Source organism: Hibiscus syriacus, unplaced genomic scaffold (assembly GCF_006381635.1).
Source record: "Hibiscus syriacus cultivar Baekdansim isolate YM2019G1 unplaced genomic scaffold, ASM638163v2 tig00110627_pilon, whole genome shotgun sequence".
Lineage (NCBI taxonomy): Eukaryota > Viridiplantae > Streptophyta > Magnoliopsida > Malvales > Malvaceae > Hibiscus > Hibiscus syriacus.
Genome location: NW_024062804.1, coordinates 579,283 through 598,700, shown reverse-complemented (window position 1 = coordinate 598,700; position 19,418 = coordinate 579,283). Strand labels below are relative to the sequence as shown.

At 40.4% G+C, this 19,418-nt stretch overlaps 2 pseudogenes; both read right to left on the bottom strand.

Moving 5' to 3' along the window:
* Window positions 1-27: 27 nt before the first annotated feature.
* LOC120136374 lies at window positions 28-7,460 on the bottom strand (annotated as a pseudogene).
* Window positions 7,461-9,032: 1,572 nt separating this feature from the next.
* On the bottom strand, window positions 9,033-19,177 carry LOC120136347 (annotated as a pseudogene).
* Between the last annotated feature and the right edge of the window lie 241 nt (window positions 19,178-19,418).

Below are 19,418 nucleotides of genomic sequence, written 5' to 3'. Positions count from 1 at the left end.
ATAATATTAGTTGCAATTTACTACAACACAAAGAATAAGAAAGTTCCTATTTTAGTCCTTTATGATGATGAAGCAGTCATGTGAAGTGCCACCAAGGAAGCGTAGAAACCGTCTTTGATGTTTATCAAGGTCTCATGCTTTCCTTTCTCCACAATAACCCCACAATAACCCCATTCTAAGCACTGCAATAACATCTGCCTTCTTGATTGTTGACAACCAATGCGCAACGACAACAGTCGTGCGGTTCACCATGACTCGGTCTAGTTCTTCCTGAACCACTTGTTCTGATTCAGCATCCAATGCACTTATGGCTTCATCAAAGAGTAATATCTTTGGACTCTTATGGCTCGTGCGATCGCTACTCGCTGCTTCTGCCCACCTGACAATTGAACCCCCCTCTCCCTTACTACGGTATCATAATCCTGTAATATGAATTGAAACAAAGGTTAGGAGAAATTTTTTACTCATTCATGAAGCTAGCTAGCGCAATGCTTTAGAATTTCTCACCTGTTGTAGACCACTAATGAAGTTGTGAGCATTGGCGAGCTCTGATGCAGCTAAAACTTCGGCCTTGGTTGCATTCCCTCCCTTTCCGTATGCGATGTTGGCACGTATGGTGTCGTTGAACAAAACAGGTTCTTAGCTTACAAGTCCCATTTGTTGCCTCAACCATTTTAATTGCAGCTTTTGTATTTCAACTCCATCTAGTGTAATAAGACCTGAATCTAGATCATAAAATCTCTGCCATAGTGCGATCACGGTCTACTTTCCACAGCCGCTTTCTCCAACTAAAGCAATTGTCTGAGACAAGAGAATCACATCATGAAAAGTTAGACCCTATAAGATCAATTTTGTGAAGTATGCTGAAAGTTGAAAGAGATTAAGCTCAGAATGCAATGGATGATTTACCTTGCCAGCAGGAATAGCCAAGCATAAGTCTTGGAAAATTTGAATGTCTGGACTTAATGGATACTTAAAGCTCACATTAGAAAGCTCGATTTCGCCTTTCACATTTTCTAATATCACCCCTGAGTCGTCACATTAGAAATCTTAGACCTCCAATCGATAATTGCGAATATGGAAGCTGCGGCTGTCTTTGCTTTGTTGGAATCAGAGCCAAAAGTGCTATATTGACTGATTGCAATAGATGCTATCGTCAAAGCAAAGAAAACCTGGGGGATGGATATTAATTTCATTATCAATTAAACATTTTGAAAGAATTTCGGTAGTCTCATAAAAGGTTTACGAGATAATTCGAACGAGAAAGAAGAGTTACTTGAAAAACATCTGAGAAAGTAGCATGATCATGCTCCACAAGTTGAGCTCCGACATAGAAACTTGTCGCATAAACAGAATACATTAAGAAGGACGACAGCCCGAATCCTATTCCGCTGATCAAACCCTGCCTTATCTCCGTCTTCTTCGGGTGTTGGCATTTCCTTTTGTAAAGACGCATCACTTTCTCCTCAGCGCAGAAGGAAGCAATTGTTCTTATACCCCCGACTGCATCATTCGCAACTTGGCTTGCTTCCTCGTACATCGTGTGCAGACAATTAGACTTGCATTAAGATAAATTGTATTGTTAAAAGCATACAGTTTTCACTCTATGAAGAATTTATATAAATGTGTGGTATGCGATTACCATTTCCACCTTGGAGTTCATAGTGTTAAACAAGGTGCAGGAATAGATTGCAGGTCATTAGCTTTAGGCACACCTTTGCATCTGCACTAAATCCCTTCATGAATTTCACTTGAATGTACCCGTCGATCCCTATGAGCGGAAAAGTGTGAGGACGATCAAAGCCAACTGCCAACTTGCAATGAAATCAATGACCAAACCTGCAATGGCTGATACAATACTTTGAACAATTTTGCTTAGTGCATCTCCAACTAGAGCACGTAATGTTGCTGCATCTGCCGAGAGCCTTGCTCCAAGTGAACCACTTGAGTGCTCGGGTTCATCAAACCAACCGACCTCCATGTGAATCACTTTCTGAAAACACATTGATCTTACTCGCTGGATTAGTTTACATCCAGCAACAGAAAAGAGGTATGTTTCTGCTGGATATGCCAATAATGAGGCCAAGCCAAGGGCCATAAATATCAGTGCCCAGAATCTTGAATCCGTTCGAAGTTCATTAGGTGGTTTGTAAAAGGTTTTGATGACCTCAGAAAGGAGTAGTGCATAAACAGGAAGGATTAATCCATTGACAACTGAAGCTATAGTTCCAAGTAGCAGCACAGGAATCTCCGGCGTATTGAGAGATGCAAGCCGATGAATTGAGACTTCCGAAGCCTGTACTGGTGGTACTGTAGGAGGAGCTTTTGCATCGGCCAACAGATTATCGGTGACATTCCGTCCTGTAGATATACTTCCTGCTCTAGAAGAACCTCTACTGATAGATTTCTCCAACGACATTCTAGGACTTGGTGCCATAGATAAGGACTTCACCGGATTGTGGATCATAAAATCTCTCTCTAACGACATTCTAGGACTTGATGCCATCGATAAGGACTTCACCGGATTGTGGATCATAAAATCTCTCTATGAGACTGATGACAGTTGATTTCCCGCTTCCACTTTGTCCAACCAGAGCAGCTTTAGTGCCACTGCGAATGGAAAGAGAGAATCCACTGAAAATTTGCTCATCCGGTCTTGCTGGATAACTGAAACAAACATCCTTCAAATCGATATCCCCTCGAATGTCCTTCAATATTTTCCCATTTGTGTCATAAGCATCTATCTGTCATGATCACGAGAGATACAAAAATCGGAGAAGACGGAAAAGAATTAGAAAAATTGGAAATAGGGTTAGAAATTTCAATTGAGAGATTGGTACTACAAGCAGTGAAGAGAGTCACGCCAGCAACACCCAGCATCACCTATAAGGGAATCAAAATGTTAGCTACAGCTGTATTGCCAGCTGATAAATGGGATAGGATTGGTACAATGTAAGTATATAAAATAATGTACTGAGTAGGGCTTTCCTCATGATTTGAATGAATGCATTTTTGGATTCTCTTGAACCTCTCTTCTCTTCTTTATTTCTCTTCTCTTCCTTATCTCCGTTCTTTTATTCTCCTTCGTTGATCTTCTTTTTCCAGCATAAACATAACAAATGGTATCCAGAGCCACAACTCTTGACAAAACAATGGTTGAATCCTCTGCACTTTCTGTGATTCAAAACCAGATTGACGAATTATCAAAGCTAGTGAACTAATATCAGTAACTAAAGACAAGGATTACAAAGAATAAGTGCTATTTCGTTCAGATTCTAAGGGTCTTGACAGGGAAGATGGCAGAGCAAGACCAAAACAACCCTAAAACTGAGTCGATGTTACTTGTGGCAATCGAAGGCATAAATGATGGGTGTCAAGTGTTTGATAAAATACCAACACGAGTAATTGATGCAATTCCATCCATCACTAGTACCCAACACTTGAAAATTGGTTCCGACCGTAAGTGGTCTGAAGAACAAAAACTGGAATGGCTAATATCTGAACCAAGTGGAAAACGTTCATTGTTTGGTTTTGATCTTCCTATAACAGAAGAAAATGTTGTTTTGGATACAATCATTATCTTGACAGAGTTTCTAGCAGACAACTTTGGAGCATACGCCATTTCAATTGCAATTGCCTCTTTTGATGTTCTTGCTATTAAGTTCTTGCAGCGTGAATGCCATGTGAAGCAACCATTAAGAGTTGTTCCACGGTTTGAGAAGTCAGGTTTTCTTACATCAATTCAAATTGCTACTTTTACTCTCTTCATAGTTTATTTTTCTGTGGGTAACTCAAATAATTTCAACTATCTAGTTCCATCGCGTTTAGAGAAATTTATTCTAAGATGTTTAGGGATGTCAATGAACATGTTGAAAATTTTGATCCTTTTGTGTTTCGTCTTTTGTTGATGGGATGGAGTAGGATTCAAATTGCTATGAAATTGAGTGTGACTGAAAAGGTTATTTGTTTTTATTGTAGGCTAACATTTGTTTTGTTGGTTGCAAAAGAATGGGTTACTACATACACATGTGAATTTTTCCAAGTCACGCGTAAGTGGTAGACTATAAGATGCAATACTACATTTAAGACTAGTCATAAGAGATCTTCTTGCAATTCAGGGAGTTGATCAAAATCCCGGGCTTCAAAAATTTATTGCCTTAAATATTGCACATAGCAAGATTGGTTCTTGTGTGTATAACATACACTTTTGGATTAGGAATGACACCACTCAAAATAAAGCGAAAACGGTTGCTATCATAATAGTTGACCTAGATACAATGTTATGAAGGAGTGTTGTGCAACAGAGTGTTCTTCAAAGCCATAAATTAGTAAATTTTTGTTTTACTCTAAGCCTTGCATTGTACCATCGGAGAGTGGTATCTCTTTTGAATTCAAAGAACCAGAGGAAGAGGTGTTTGACACATAATTGTATGTATACAACAGAAAGCAAATTGTCATTTTAAAGCAGGTTATGTTTGCTCGGTTTTCACTGAATCACGATGATGTTCCGATAAGTTTTGGGTCATGTTTAGTCATAGTGAAACTCAAAACCAATCAAACCATAAACGAGTTGAAATGCTTGAGAAAGTTGGTTCTATGGTTCTAATTACTACTAGAGGCAATTATGTTTTAATTGTAGCAGATAATGGAGTTATTTACTTTTTTTGGTTCTGACGCTAACATTTTTCGTAGACATGGAGAACATAAATATGAATTACACCCAAGTATACTCTACACAATTAAAAGAAAAAGTATGTCATCAGGAGTAGAATGGCATGATGTGGACAACATCAATTTCATCACTCGGTTGAGTGTGAACTTAAAAGGTACTGTTGTCGATGCTACTACAGGGCATGGTATAAATGTGATAAGAATTCTTGGGGTGTTAGTGGCAAAATTGCATCTTGTGCACAATTGGGTATATACCTAATGTTGAGCCTTTTAGGAAACAAAATGCGATGCAAATATTTGTAAAGCAGAAAGTGTTTGATCCTTGGAGACAATGATCATTTGAAGGAGGGGGAATATCATAACAAAAGGGGAAGCTAACACTAGAGGCATCAAAGAAAAAGTAAGAGTCAAAGAGTATGTGGAGATTAAATTTCTTGGAACAATTACAACACAGGGGATCAGAGCTTACCTCAAATTCCAGTCCTACTATCAAACTTCACTTGCTCTTCGAAAGAGTTTAAAGCTTGCAACAAGGTTCTATGGTACCTACATCGTTTTACATTGCATGGGGTTAGTAGCATATAACTTGTTGTATGAGTCCTCAAAGGTGCAAATAGTGAATTATGATAGTTTGTTGAAAAAAGAATTTGAAGATCAACGCATTACCACATTGGAGTCTTTCAAGTTTGGACATAAAAGACAATTAAAGGTCCAATCACCTATGAAGTTTGACAAACATAGGGAGAAGAAGTATAATCAGCTGCAGTGGATGAACTTAAGGTTGGAAAACGTCATTGGAGTAAACTATATTGTGCTTAAGGTACAATTATTAGGTTTTGACCCTTGGGGAGAAGGATCCTTTCATGGAGGGTTATTGTCATGATCATGAGAGATACAGAAATCGGAGAAGACGTAGGAGCATTGGAGAAATTGGAAACAAGATTAAGGGAGGAGATTGGTATTGCCACCAGTGAAGGGAGTCACGCCATCAGCACCCAACAACACCTGCAAGGGAATCAAAATGTTAGATACAACTATATTGCCAGCTGATTAATGGGATAGGGTTGGTACAATGTAAAGATATAAAGCAATGTACTGTATTGAGCTTACCTCATGATTTGAATGAATGCATTTTTGGATTCTCTTGAACCTCTCTTCTCTTCTTTATCTCCGTTTTTTCTTCTATTCTTTATCTCCGTTCTTCTATTCTCCTTCTTTAATCTCCCTTTTCCAGCAGAAACATAACACTATCTCAGGCTTCCTTTTAATAGTTTCAAACATCTTAAATGCTGCTGCTTGACCAGAAGCAAATGCATTCACACAGGGAGATGCCTTCCCTAGGGACCTGAATTATGTAAGGGAAATGAGAAAATGAACCCTCTTCTAGCAAAATAATTATAGCAACGATAACACTGACTACTTCACCACCAGTGTAACCATTTTCCAGAATCATCCTCCCACCAAACCATACAGCCAATGCATAACTGCAGAAAACAACCAACATGATCAGTCCAAGGCCTATTCCGGAAACAAATCCTTGGTAAACACCTGATCTGTAGGCGCTAACGAGAAACTTGTCGTAATCGCTCATGGCTTGCTTTTCACCAGTAAATGATGTAACCTGGTATCAGATAAAAAGGCAGTCATATTTTTTTTTATAAATCCAAGGAAAAAAAGTAAACAATATGCCGAGTAAATTTCTGGCTGTAATACCTACAGTTCGGATTGAACCGATTGCCTGTTTAACAACAGCTGCTGATTTTGCATAAGCATTCTGTCCTTGGGATGCTGTGTTGGCTACAATGAGGGACACTGCCGCACCGGCAATCACGAGAAGAGGCAGAGAGGACAACATCACAAGTGTAAGAAGCCATCCTCTGATAAATGCCACAACAAATCCTCCAATGAACATGGATATCAACTGTAAAAATTTCCCAACCTCCAAAAATCAAGCGGACATCTCCATTATTACACAGACAAGGTGAAAATGGAACTTAGTCTAGATGCCACACAGACACACACAGTATTAGTATCATTATACCTTCTCGCCCACCAGACATCCTCCCGACAACCTCTCCCGAGTTTGTTTCCAAATCAAAGAAGGCAATATCTAGTCTGTGTATGGTTTTCAAGTACAAGCTCCTTATTCTTGCAGCTTGTCTCTCTCCTGTGACCATCCAGCAAGTTACTTCTGCAAAATGATAACACACAGGCTTCTCTGTTTCTTAATGCATAACGAAAACTGCCTTAAATAAAACGTCTAGCAGAGATTTTGCATGATGCACTTACGGAGAAATCCCGACACCACATCCCCTACGCCTAGGTAGACAAAGTTCAGAGCAACCTAACAACACCAACAAACCATAATCTTAGAAACTAAAATCCAGTGAATGAATGGAAAGTTACATGCACTTGTATTAGCAACAACCAACCTAGTAAATCAAGTTCATGAGAAATTGTTACCTAACCGCATTGACCACCTCATTGTTGTTTTGGTTTTGTCCAAAAGAGTCCGTAAGCTCCCCGAACAATATTGTCATGAGGGGCATACTTATACCATTTCCAATGGCACCAGTTGTGCCAGCAATCATTAACAGAATATCTGTTGGATCAGCAAATGCAAATAGTTTTAAAAAAGGAACTTTGTTAGTCTTCTCATCTCCTTCGGGCGTCTCGAGGTTTCGATCTCCCCTGTTCATGCCACCGTCTTTCTGCGGAACTAAGCAACTTTTCGACACGCTTGCCTCATTCAAGCCAGAGTCGCCATAGAAGCTGTTCTCAATGGTCATCGTGTGACACCTAAGATTTGATCCTTAATTACTTCAAAAGCTATACAACTTGTATTTTACTTCAAAAGCTATACAACTTGTATTTTACTTCAAAAGCTATAGAACTTGTATTTTGTCTGCAAGGAGTAATGATGGTTAGTGAAGTGAAAATATCATATAAACCTAAGGCATTCTCTTGAAAAATGGAACTAAGAATATAAGGTATGCAGTTGGGGAATGGAAGGACTCATAAATCTATGAGCTTTCAGCTTTTGTAGTCTTACAAAACTTTTCAATGACTAAGACAGCATTTAATGGATAGCACCAGGCTCGCCATTCTTTATAATTAATAAGGTACACTACGAAGTTTAAATTGTTTAACTGACAAGAAATTGAAAATCAAAATTGACTGTCCATCGAAAATCCCATTGGCTAAAACAATGACAGAAGCAAAAATCTTATCAACCACCCATTGGCTAAAGCATTAAATATAATATTTGATGAAACAGTATCAAGCTGCCAAGGATATTGCACCAATTATTGCCACTGAAAAGTAAAGTATTCAAAGAAAACTGATCCGTTAATAGGTCGTGTGATCAATGATGTTCATATTATACTATCTTGTGTGAATTTGAGTCTCGATATTTTAATATATCTCTATCTAATAAAAAAGAAGTATCCAAAAAAAAAAAAACTGAACTTCAGCTACCTACGAGGCAAAGGAGATAACGCAGAGAAGGCGAAATAATCAAACAGAATGACACCATAAAGACAAAAGACAACTTTCCTTGCTATCCGAGGAATAAACAATTTAGGGTTCTTGTAACCAATACGTTTTTTCTTCATTTTCATACAATAATTGATTTGTGATTTCGCTTTGCAATTATTTGATATGCTTTTAAATTCTTCGTTTTCTGTTTTTCCATCCCTGGAATATCATGACCATGTTTTCCCATCAACGAAAGCTGAAACCAGAATTTTAAAGCCGTAATATGTCATGATCACTGGTCCTAACAATTCCTTTTCTGGGGACTATTTTAATCGCTTGCATTCCAAGAAGGAAAATCCGTGAAGGAAAGAAATGGCGTCCGTCTAGATGTATTGAAGTCTAAACTCAAAAAAAGTTGCTAATTTGCTAGGAAAATTCAACAATGAAAGATCAGTTTGCCTTGGCCCTCAAGTGCAAGGAAACCCAAAAAGTTGCTAATTTGCTTTTGTCGCTGCCAGTATTACCTTGTGCGGGGTTAGAGGAAAAGGAACACGTCGTCCTGTTCAAGCTTCACCTGAGATTTACCCCGATTCGGTAACCCACTCAAATCAGATGGCATAGTTTCTTGGTTCATAACAGTTTATCATATAAAACTCAACTCTTTCTTGCTGCCTAAGATGTGTATCGTATCAATAATAATAATAATATAAAAAAGCTATCCCATCTTTTTCATAATTCCATAGTGGGATTCAAAGGAACGGACAAACAATGGGTCACGGATTATGCTTGATGAGACAAGCACCTGCCTCTGGGTATTAATCATGAAATATTCTATTAAAAAATTACCCTGCAAATTCTTGTGTAAGTATATAATTTAAGCTGAGCTGAACTCAAAAGTTTTGCATCATCTTTGAAGGGTGATATTGTATAAGTGTACAATTTGAGTTCCAACATCTATAAGTATTATTCCTGTGTTATGACTTCTGCGAAGTGGAAGCAGTCATGAGAAGTTGCACCAATGAAGCATAGACGCCGTCTTTGATGTTCATCAAAGTTTCATGCTTTCCTTGCTCTACAATAAGGCCATTTTTAACCACGGCGATGGCATCTGCATTCTTGATTGTGGATAGTCTATGAGCAACCACGACTGTTGTGCGGTTCACCGTGACTTTATCTAGTGCATCCTGAACAACTTTCTCTGATTCAGCATCCAATGCGCTCGCCGCCTCGTCTAAGAGAAGTATCTTTGGACTTTTAACGATGGCTCGTGCTATGGCAACACATTGCTTCTGTCCCCCCGACAATTGAAGTCCTCGCTCTCCGACGATGGTGTCATAACCCTGGATTATAAGTGAAAAGATCAGTAACCAGTCATTAGTCAAGCATATTTGCCAACCTGTATCTAACCTCTTTAATGAACTGATGAACTTGTGAGCATTGGCCAACTCTGATGCAGCTACAATTTCTGCCTCGGTTGTATTTCCTCCCTTTCCGTATGCAATGTTGGCACGGATTGTATAGTTAAACAAAACAGGTTCCTGGCTCACAAGTCCCATCTGTTGCCTCAGCCATTTCAATTGGAGCGTTTCGATTTCGACTCCATCAAGAGTGATAACTCCGGACTCGGGATCATAAAATCTTTGCAATAATGAGATTATTGTGGATTTCCCGCTCCTGCTTTCTCCAATCAGGGCAACGGTATGAACGAAACGAAAAGATTGATATTCATTTGATTTTAGTGTCTACAATTATGTTGATAAGTGAAGTGTTTGTGAGTTTGATATGGCAGCAGGATCAATACCTTGCCAGCATGAATAGACAAGCTCAAGTCTTGGAAGATCTTAATATCTGGCCTTGATGGATACTTAAAACTGACATGACGAAGCTCAATATTTCCCTTCACATTTTCTAGTGTCCTCCTAGATTCATCGCTCGGGTCTACCTTAGACTCGCGGTTGATAATTGCAAATATGGAAGCAGCAGCGATCTTGGCTTTGTTGGAATCGGGAGCAAAGCAACTTGATTGAGAAATTCCAACAGCTGCCATGGTTAAATCTAAGAAAACCTGCAAAATAGATATTGGCCTCTGTTAGGTATGGCTCATAAATATACCAGTAAACTTACAAAGAAAGTCTCGTTGTGGGGTTACAAATTATGTGGGTTGGGGGTGTGGGGGCGCAGCCCCCGCGGTATGGTACAGGGTTGATTTTGTAATTATGTACCAGGGTTTTCTATTATAAATAGAGATGTAACCTAGACCTAAAACATCATTGAATAAAACTTCTAGCGCCGCCTAGGCACCGAGGACGTAAGCACATTGCCGAACCTCGTAAAATTCTCGTGTTCTTTCGTTTTCTTTACCCGTTTTCGTCAACAATTGGTATCAGATGTCAGGAGCAAAATTCGAAGTCGCGAAATTCGATGGTCAGGGTAACTTCGGATTATGGCAAACGAGGGTGAAGGATCTATTGGCGCAGCAAGGGATCTTGAAGGCTTTGCGACCTACAAAGCCGGCGTCGATGGATGAGGAAGATTGGGAAGAATTGCAGCAGCGAGCGGCAGGAACCATACGATTATGCTTGGCGGACGAGGTCATGTATCACGTCATGCATCTATCGTCTCCAGACGAAATTTGGAGGAAGTTGGAAAGTCAGTTTATGTCCAAATCCTTAACGACAAAACTGTATCTGAAGCAGCGGCTGTATGGGCTGAAGATGCAGGACGATCACGATTTGGCGCAACACGTGAATGTCTTCAATCAAATCGTTTCTGATCTGGCTCGGCTTGATGTGAAAATTGAAGATGAAGATAGAGCGATGATTCTGTTGTGTTCGTTGCCTTCCTCTTACGAACACATGGTGACTACTCTTACATATGGGAAAGAGACTATCAACGTTGAGGAGATTACTGCAGCCTTGTTGGCTCACAACCAGCGGAAGCAGAATGCAGGGGAAAGCTCTCAAGCCGATAGCTTATATGTCAAGGGTAATCGAGATCGTGGACGGAAGCCAGAGAAGGCAGGGTCCGGGAAGCGGAATTCCAGATCCAAATCCAGGGATAAGAAGACGATTCACTGTTACAAGTGCAAGGAGGCGGGACATATGAAGCGAAACTGTCCGAAGTTGAAAAAGCAGACCGATGAGAAGCGTGATGGCTCATCCAAGTCTGTGAACGTGGTCGAGGATGATACTTCTGATTGCAGTGAGGGTGATATGCTTTCTATTTCAACGACACAATTGACGGATGCTTGGATTCTTGATTCTGGATGTTCTTATCACATCACGCCAAATAGGGAATGGTTTTCGACATACAGGCCGGTTAATTCTGGTTCGGTTTATTTGGGTGATGATCGATGTTGCAATATTGTTGGTATTGGTGATGTCAGAATTAAGATGCACGATGGCTCCGTTCGGACGTTGAGTGGTGTTCGACATATCCCAGACTTGAAGAAGAATTTGATTTCCTTGGGCACTTTGCACAAGAATGGTTTTATCCCTAAGGCTGACGAGGATAGGGAAACCATTCGGATTGTTAAAGGAGCATTGACTGTGATGAAAGGCAAGATGACTGCAGGGAATATCTACAGATTGTTAGGGAGTACCGTTGCAGGTGGAGTTCACTCTGTTGAGTCCTGTGATGATACGACAAAATTGTGGCATATGCGCCTTGCTCATCTTAGTGAACGTGGTATGGCAGAATTACACAAGAGAAACTTGTTGCATGGTGTCAAAAGCTGTAAGCTCGATTTTTGCAAGTATTGTGTTCTTGGTAAACAGACTAAAGTCCGTTTCAAGACTGCGAAGCACACAACTCAAGGGATTCTTGATTATGTGCATTCTGATGTATGGGGGCCTTCCACGACATCGTCTTTGGGTGGATCTAGGTACTATGTTACTTTTATTGATGATTTTTCACGGAAAGTTTGGGTGTATTTTTTGAAACAGAAATCTGAAGTTTTTGAGAAGTTCAAGTTGTGGAAAGCTGAGGTAGAAAACCAACAGGACGAAAAATCAAGTGTTTGCGGTCTGATAATGGTACGGAGTACACAGATTCACAGTTCCTACAATTCTGTAAGGAGCATGGGATTCAGAGGCATTTTACAGTGCGCAAGACACCACAACAGAATGGTGTTGCGGAACGAATGAACAGGTCGTTGAATGAAAGAGCCAGATGTTTGCGGTTGAATGCGGGGCTTTCCAAACACTTCTGGGCTGAGGCTGTTAACATGGCGTGTTACCTTATCAACAGATCACCAAGGGCATCGCTGGCTGGGAAAGTTGCAGAAGAGGTATGGACTGGTCATGATGTTAATTTTGATAACTTACGGATTTTTGGTTGTCCTGCTTATGTGCATGTACCTGCTGATGAGAGATCCAAACTTGATGCAAAATCGAAGGAGTGCATTTTTCTGGGTTACAAGAAAGGTGTCAAAGGATTCAAGTTCTGGGATCCAGTTGCGAAGAAAGTTGTGATTAGTAGAGATGTCGTTTTTGATGAACAGTCTATGTTGCAGCAGAAGCAAGACACGACAGTGGTAGATTTCGAGCAGTTTCCAGTTGAGAAACCAGAAACTTCTCAACCGACTTCTGGTGGTTCCACTACGGATGATTTGCAGGATTATAGTCTCGCCAGAGACAGGGTGAGACGGACGAATATAAAGCCTCCGAACAGATTGGGTTTTGAAGACTTGGTATCTTTTGCACTTACTGTTAGCAGTGATGATCCAGTTACTTTTCATGATGCCGTTACTAGTCAGGAAAACGACAAGTGGATGGCAGCCATGGTTGAGGAGATGGAGTCTTTGAATCACAATCGCACATGGGAGTTAGTTCCCCTTCCTGAGGGTAAGAAGCCGATTGGTTGCAAATGGGTGTATAAGAAGAAACCAGCAGTAACAGAAAAAGAGGGGGAGAAGTTCAAGGCTCGTTTGGTAGCGAAGGGTTTTTCACAGCAGAAAGGAGTTGATTATGATGAAATCTTTTCTCCTGTGGTCAGGCACACTTCAATCCGAGCAGTACTTGCATTGGTGGCTAGTTGGGATTTGCATTTAGAGCAGATGGATGTTAAAACTGCTTTTTTGCATGGTGATTTAGAGGAGCAGATCTACATGCGGCAACCTGAAGGTTTCACTCAACCTGGAAACGAGCATTTAGTTTGCAGATTGAAGAAATCTTTGTACGGGTTAAAACAGTCTCCGAGACAGTGGTATAAACGGTTTGACTCCTATATGATCAAGATTGGCTACAACCGATGTGAGTATGATTGTTGTGTCTATGTTAAGAGCCTTGATGATGGTTCTTTTATTTTTCTATTACTGTATGTTGATGATATGTTGATTGTTGCGAAGAACATGGATGATGTTATCAGTTTGAAAACTTTATTGAGTCAGGAATTTGATATGAAAGATTTAGGTGCTGCAAAGAAAATTCTTGGAATGGAAATTTGCAGGGACAGAGACTCAAGGAAACTGCGGCTATCTCAACGGGGTTATGTTGAGAAATGCTAGAAAGGTTTGCGATGAGCGGCGCGAAACCAGTTAGCACTCCATTGGCGAATCACTTTAAGCTCTCATCAGAACAGTGCCCTAAGACAGATAAGGAAGCTGAAAATATGGCAAAGGTTCCGTATTCTAATGCTGTTGGCTGCTTGATGTATGCGATGGTATGTACGTCCTGATTTAGCTCATGCTGTTAGTCAAGTTTGTAAGTACATGTCTAAACCTGGTAAGCAACATTGGGATGCAGTCAAGTGGATCTTTCGGTACTTAAAGGGTACTGTGGGACATGGAATTGTTTTTGGGAGTCAGCGGGATAATCCTTTGGTTGTAGGATATGTGGATTCAGATTATGCAGGTGACTTGGATAATAGAAGATCTACGACAGGGTATGTGTTTACTCTTGGTGGAGGGCCTATTTGCTGGAAGTCTACTGTTCAATCTGTCGTGGCACTATCTACAACTGAAGCTGAATACATGGCAGCGGCTGAAGCTGCAAAAGAAGCTTTATGGCTTACTGGTTTAGTGAAGGAGTTGGGTGTTCAACAAGGTGGAGTTCAGTTGCTTTGTGATAATCAAAGTGCTATTCACTTGGCTAAGAATCAGGTGTATCGTGCTAGAACTAAACATATTGATGTAAGGTTCCACAAGATCAGAGAGTTGGTTGCATCTGGAGAGGTTTTGTTTCAGAAGGTACATACTGATGAGAATGCCGCTGATATGTTCACCAAGCCAGTTACGACAGACAAGTTCAAGCATTGCTTGGACTTGTTGAATGTTTCGAGTTGTTAAAGAAGCAAGGTAACCCAACCCACATTGAAGTTTCCAAGGGGCAGGATATTCGCCAAGGTGGAGATTTGTTAGGTATGGCTCATAAATATACCAGTAAACTTACAAAGAAAGTCTCGTTGTGGGGTTACAAATTATGTGGGTTGGGGGTGTGGGGGCGCAGCCCCCGCGGTATGGTACAGGGTTGATTTTGTAATTATGTACCAAGGTTTTCTATTATAAATAGAGATGTAACCTAGACCTAAAACATCATTGAATAAAACTTCTAGCGCCGCCTAGGCACCGAGGACGTAAGCACATTGCCGAACCTCGTAAAATTCTCGTGTTCTTTCGTTTTCTTTACCCGTTTTCGTTAACAGCCTCAGAATCATAGGGACATACAAAGAAATATGATGCCTTGGAAGAAAAGGAAAGGACCAAGATGACGGACTCACTTGGAAACCATCTGCAAAAATCGCCTTTCTGTGCTCGACAAGTTGAGCTCCTCCATAGAAACTTGTCGCATAAACGGAAAACAAAAAGAAGAATGAAAGTCCGTATCCTGTTCCACTGATCAAACCCTGTCTTATCCCTGTCTTCATCGGACCCTCAGATTTCTTTTTATAGAGTTGCATTACCTTTTCCTCTGCACAAAAGGAAGCAACTGTTCTAATACTCCCCACTGCATCATTAGCAGCTTGGCTTGCCTCCTCGTACGTCATCTGCAACCATTTATATTTACAATTGTAAATCATAATATTCTTAAAAGCATGTTATTTTTCACAATTATTGAAGTAATATTCGAGCATACTTTTGAATCTGCACTAAATCCCTTAATGAATTTCGCTTGAATGTATCCATTGATCCCAACCAGAGGGATCAGTGCTAGGATAATAAATACCATCTGCCAGCTTGCAACGAAAGCAATGACCACACCAGCCATTGCCGATGCCAAGCTGAGACCATCTAAGCTAGTGCATCTCGAGGCTGCATCTGCCGAGAGCCTTGCGCCAATTGAACCGCTTGAATTATCCGGTTCATCAAACCAACCAACTTCCATGCGGACCACTTTATCGAAACATGTTTCTCTGATTCGTTGGATTAATTTACACCCAGCTGGTTCATAAAATGTTTTGATCATACGGAAAATTAGGATACCGAAAATCGGAAGTATCACACCATAGGCAGCCGCAAACATAGTTCCAATTAAGATCACAGGAATCTCCGGCTTGTTGAGGTAAGCCGGAGGATGGAAACCTCTGGAGGCGGTTTCAATGGTGGTGGTCAGGGTCTTCTGTATCTAACATTGCAGGATCAGTGACATTCATTTCAGTAGGTAAACCAAAAGGTTCTGAGAAAGAATTGCTGCTGCTATTTCTAGGTGATCCCTTACTGATTGATCGCTTCAATGGGCTTCTTAGGATTGATTGTCTAAATGGTTCTGCAGTAATGTCGGATACATCTGCAACATGTTCCATTTATTTACTTCTTGAAAATGAATAAGCTGAGAGTAAGCTCCCTCAGGATCTTTGAGTAGTTCTGAATGTGACCCTGGACGATTCGAAGAAATGTTATCAGACAGTGAAAAAATATGTATTTGTGGAGCATGACACTGCTAATAGTATGCAGGAAAAATAACAGTTTAGTGAGTCGAATAAAAATGCTTTCCCTTGATAACACATGTCTATTAGATAGCTCCATTTCCGATCAAGTCGCAAAAGCTTGAGATATACGACTATAGGTTGTAACCTACCTTTTTCAACCATCTTTCCTTGATGAATTACGGCAATGGTATCTGCATTTCTAATGGTACTCAAACGATGAGCAACGATGACAGTAGTCTTATTGCTCATTATCCTGTCCAACGCCTCTTGCACGATTCTTTCGGATTCTGCATCGAGTGCACTTGTAGCATCATCTAAAAGCAAAATTCGAGGGTTCTTCAGAATTGCTCTTGCAATTGCCACTCTCTGCTTCTGTCCACCAGAAAGCTGAGTTCCATGCTCTCCAACCATGGTATCTAGTCCCTATGCATGGAGTCCGAAGCTTCAAAAGCAAATCAAAATGTACAATTCGCAAATAAAAGTACTGGAGGCATAAAATAGAACTAATTGGACTATAAATTAAAACCTGAGGTAGTTTATCAATGAACCTAGCAGCATTTGCAAGTTCAGCTGCGGCTCTTATCTCTTCCGTGGTTGCACCTTCTTTTCCATATGCAATATTATCCCTTATGCTTGAGGTAAACAACACTGGTTCCTGACTAACAAGACCAATCTTTCCCCGGATCCATCTAAGCTGGAATTCCTTGAGATTAATGTCATCAATAAGAACCTCACCGACTTGTGGATCATAAAATCTCTATCAGACTGATCACAGTCGATTTCCCACTTCCACTTTGTCCAACCAAGGCAGTTGTTGTGCCGCTCGGAATAGAAAGAGAGAATCCACTGAAAATTTGCTCCTCTGGTCTGGCAGGGTAACTGAAATAAACATCCTTCAGTTCTACATCCCCACGAATGTCCTCCAACACTTCCCACTCATGTCGTAAGTGTCGATCTCTGGTTTCCTTTTGATGGTTTCAAACATCTTAAAGGCTGCGGCCTGACCAGCTGCAAAGGCAGTCATGCACGGAGATGCCTGCCCCAGGGACCTGAAACATCCGTAAGTACCAAGGAACTTAGCCTACTAAGCATGCATAAAGTAGAAATGGACAGAATTCATATTTTAAACGCACATGGAACCGGTCAATACGCCATAATCACATTAAGTACTTGACCGCCAGTGTACCCTTTCTCCAAAATCATCTTCCCACCAAACCAGACAGCCAAGGCATAACTAGAGAATACAATTAGCATAACTACACCAACACTTAGTCCTGCAGCAGTACTGATGCAGGAGATCCGAGACAGATGATGTTAGACTGTCAGATTGCACCTTGATAGCGTTGAGATACCATGAATTGGCACATCATTGCAAATGCGGGAATTGATTGTGACATGTTCTTCAGTCTTTTGGCCATAACTTTGGCTACATGTGTCAGAATCGCGCATAAGACTCCAATCCGGAAAGCTCTTTTCGACGCGCACGCTCTACACATGGAGCTACCATGTGGCCTTTTTTCAACCTCAAATTCTGCCCTTTTTCCTTCCGAATCACTAGATTTAGATATTTTTTACTATTTATGGTAATATTTCGATTGTCAATTAGGAAGTCAATTTAAATCCGATTTAAGCCGGATTTTTTTGAGATTGCTTATTTTATTTCTAATTTCAATTTAGACTGATTTTCGGGATTTTGCTATTTTTGGCAAAATTCGAATAAAGACGATTTTTGGCTATAACAGTCCGGCTTGTGGACTGATTTTGGCATGATTTGATTTGATAATATTTTATTAAACCCTAGAGTCTAGTTTTTTTTTTTGGCGAATTTTTTCTTGTGAATCATCTGTTGGAGCGCTTGCAGGATAATCACTATTCTGTCTGGCGTCAAGTACCTTTCTGGACGCCTGATTTATAAGCAGTAACGAGTGACTTGTTGTAATCGTTCATAGCTTGCGTTTCCCCCCGTAAATGACGCAACCTGGAATCAAATCAAATGATTGGTCATATACTTCCACCAACAAGAAAAAGCAAAATCAATGACTGCAAATAGTTTCGATATGGAATTTACAGGTCGGATTGAACCAATTGTTTGTTCAACTACAGTAGCAGCTTTAGCATAAGCATTTTGTCCACGGGTTGCCATCTTGGATATCATTATAGCTATAGTTCCACCAGATAGTACAACTAGAGGGATAGAGGATAACATGACGAGGATAAGAAGCCATCCTTTGACAAGCGCTATAACGAAGCCTCCAAAGAAGGTGGATATCAACTGCAAAAACTTCCCGACCTGCGAAAAATATGTGAATGTTCCATGGTTACATGTAAATGATGATTCCCATGAAAATACTTTACTCAACAAGGATTCTAAACGTTGAGTCAAAACTCGGGACTTAAGACAAGGATAATATAGTCGTATTCACATACCTTTTCGCCCATGGCGTCCTGTATGAGAACTGTCCCCAGCAATTCTGCCAACAACTTCCCCTGTGTTTGTTTCCACATCAAAGAAAGCAACATCTTGCCTCAATATGGTTTTCAAGTACATGCCCCAAATTCGTGCAGCTTGTCTCTCACCTGTGACCATCCAGCAAGTCACCTCTGAAAAACAAAATCCAAGCTTTAAGTACTGCAAAGTAATCATAAATCAAGCAATACGATTTAAAGGAGAGGTCTTATTACGAAGAAACGCCGCCACCGCCGCCCCCAGTGCCAGGTAGACATATCTAAAAGAAACCTATGATTTTTTAAGAATTCAGTTAATAAATCCCCATGTGAACTGATTGATACAATCTTACAAGCCAAGCTCATGCTACATGCTATATACCTTGGAGACGGCTTCGACCACATTGCCATTACTCTGGTTGTTCCCGAAAGAATCAATGAGATTCCCAAACAAGACTGTCATAAGGGGCATAGATAGACCATTACCGGCGGCAACGGTTGTGGCGATGATCATTAACAAGATATCCTTAGAATCGGCAAATGAAAACATCTTGTAAAATGGAACCGTGTTAGTTTTCTCATCTCCTTTGGTGCTCTCAGGATCTTGCTTTTCTCCCTTCACGCTAGAGACTTTCTCTGGCTCTTCCTGGCCATTCGATGCGCTGGCTGCATGTAAGTCATTATCTTTATCACCGTTGAAGCCATTTTCGGAGGCCATTGATCTGCTTCCAAGCTATATATTACTTTGATACTCGACAACTGCAGAAATCTATAGGATTTACTATATTGTAGCTGCAGCAAACAAATGAATATTAATTGGTCAAATAAATGGATACAAAAGCTTATTAATTTAATAAGAATTATACTCTCACGAGTCACAACTCATCTACAAGAAGAAGAAAAGAGATAAATTTGCAAAAACTTAAATTTTCCTTGATAATCAGTGGGAAAATGAGTGA